Genomic DNA, 2,864 nt, shown 5'->3' with positions numbered 1-2,864 from the left:
TGTTAAGGATAAGGATAAGCCAGATTTGCGGAGCAGATGCTACGCCGAGCTTGTATGCAGTGACGCGAGCCCGCCTGTGCCAGCGTGTGCTGACTCGTGAAAGAATGTGCCAACGAGTGTTGACTCGATCTGAGCTTGGTCCTTATCCAACGCAGTGCCCAGCTACGTCAGTAACCGCCAGGTGACAGTGGAAGCTCACGAGCTTGGGCGGGGCTCGATATGCCGACCACGGGGATGTGAAGTCGACACGCTACCAATGAGCTAACCAGACGGCGGATCATGTAATGTTGTTATTATCAATACTTGTATGATATAATCTTTATCATTATTGCTGCTATTTTATCAATCTTGATAGAACTTTTATTAATCCTATGAGAATGACTGCTATTAGTATCAATTTTCTTATCATTATCTTGATTATGACTATAGTTATGTGCATCTTTATGTTGTTATAATTGTTATCATTAATATGATCATCAATGCTTTTGATATGTTCATAGCTATCATTAATACTATGGCCAACATTTTTATATCATTATCTCTATCTTTATTATTATTCATATCACATTTTCAGATTCATCATTATTATTATGATGATTGTAATTGTCAAAATGTTCAGAAAATCGTTAATAATGATATTATTAATATTTTTATTGTTCTTATCATCATTTTAGTGTTGTTTTAACCCCCTTCTTTAATACACAAAACTGCTCCAAGTCTCATTTCAATATTGAAATTAATTTCATTATAATGTAATTTGCTCTGTACTGTAATCAAAATTCCATATGATTTTAGTATTTACACTTAAATCCATATAATTACTAATATATCATCCAGCGATCACAGCCATATACGACATAGACATATACGCTTTCCAACACTTTCTGACAATTTAGATGTTAAACATTTCCATCAATAAAATTGGCATGTATTAATTAGATTACGAGGCTGTTAAAATGCCATGTTTTTAGTTATACACGATGTCGATATTCTATCAGGATTATCTTGTTTGGGATTATAGGATATACGAGTCGGAAAAGTGGACACAGATGTTAATGCATATGTAAAAGGTATATATGCATAAGTGAGGTGTAAATAACTATATGTGTATGTGTATATATATATATATATATATATATATATATATATATATATATATATATATATATATATATAGAGAGAGAGAGAGAGAGAGAGAGAGAGAGAGAGAGAGAGAGAGAGAGAGAGAGAGAGAGAGAAAGAGAGAGAGAGAGAGAGAGACACAGAGAGAGAGAGAGCAACAGTAATTTACAACCAACAGTAAAAATATCACTGATCAGTTTACTATCAAATTTATTCACACCTCCATTCATCTCTTTCATCTTGAGAGCCGCTATCAAATGTGGCATTCCAGCTTTATGCTCGTGTTGTGTCCTTTAGTGTCGTTTGATGACTTCGAATGTGACCTCCCGTGACCTTGGCTAGGCCTCATTTTAAGGAACTGGGAAGAAACACATAAAGAGGAAGAAAATGTGTTCTTTTATTTAAATGTCGTCATGTGTTTGTTTGTTTGTTTGAATGAGTGTGTGTGTGCGTGTGTTTGTGTGTTTGTATGTATGTGTGTGTGTGTGCGTGTCCGTGTGTGTGTGTCCGTGTATCCGTATGTGTGTGTGTGTCCGTGTGTGTGTGTGTCTATACTTATTTGCTCTCCGATGATTGCATGCATTGCAAAAGAAATATCATACTTTGAACTCATTCGTGTTACCGTTGCAATAAATCCTATTTCCGAATCTTCCCGCACTTCGGCGCGTTGCTGTCAATCGACGAGGTTGAATTTATGGCTCATTGGGCGGCGAAGTTATTGGAGTACAGAGTTATGAACGATTTTTATTGTCAGTTTTGATAATATTGTTATCATCGTTATGAAAATCATTTGCGATGACCGCTCCCATTGATACTACTAATGATTCGTTCGTTTGATATAGATTAATTTGATTTGATATAGATTAATGTATGCTTGTGTGTCTTTCTTACTAATGCATGAACAAAAATCTACTTTCTTTTCACTTCCCCTCGTTTCTTATTCTATTTCTCTTTTCCGTATCTTTCCCCTTTCCCCCTGTCTCCCTGTCTCCCTGTCTCTCCCTGTACTTCCTCTTTTTTCTCCTTTCTTATCCTTGCTCCCTTCTTGACCTATGATTATCGTACTTACCTGGAGTCTCCCGGGAAACGGTTTTTCTCTCCCTCGCCCTCCCCTCCCTCCTCCTTCTCTCTCTCTCTCTCTCTCTCTCTCTCTCTCTCTCTATCTATCTATCTATCTATCTCTATCTATCTATCTATCTATCTCTCTCTCTCTCTCTCTCTCTCTCTCTAACTCACTCACTCTCTCTCTCTCCCTCTCTCTCTTTCTCCCTCTCTCTTTCCCCCTACTTTCTCCTCCCTCTCCCTCTCCCCCTCCTTCTCCCGCCATCCCCTTCCCCCAAAAACCCACTCCTCTACCCATGCGCGTTTCCATGACAACCGCAGTGGTTTCAGAAGCCGGTGAATTCCGAGTAAATAATCACATGCCAGTGCAAGATGCGAGCTAGCCCTTTCGGCGCCTTCGTGCAAGCGCTTGCGTGACGAAGACCGTAAAGTATGCTGATTTTTTTTTTCTTTTTTTTTCTTTTTTTTTTTGTCTTGTCCTTCGCCGATCTCATTCGTGGTGGTGTGATTTAATCGTGTTCTTTTGTTGTGTTTGTTTTTTGTCGTGTTCGTTAACGGTTAGATTGAGTTTTTATTTTGTTTGATATAGGTTTGTGTGTATATTTAAAAGGAGTGTCCAGTTACTGTATAAAACATTCTAATATACACTTACTATGGACACACACACCCGCAATCACTTA

This window comes from Penaeus japonicus, unplaced genomic scaffold (genome assembly GCF_977035675.1).
Source record: "Penaeus japonicus unplaced genomic scaffold, GWHDUDI00000001_assembly GWHDUDI00000030, whole genome shotgun sequence".
NCBI classification, from domain to species: domain Eukaryota; kingdom Metazoa; phylum Arthropoda; class Malacostraca; order Decapoda; family Penaeidae; genus Penaeus; species Penaeus japonicus.
The sequence above is the reverse complement of the archived record's forward strand: the minus strand, read 5'-3'. Positions refer to the sequence as shown.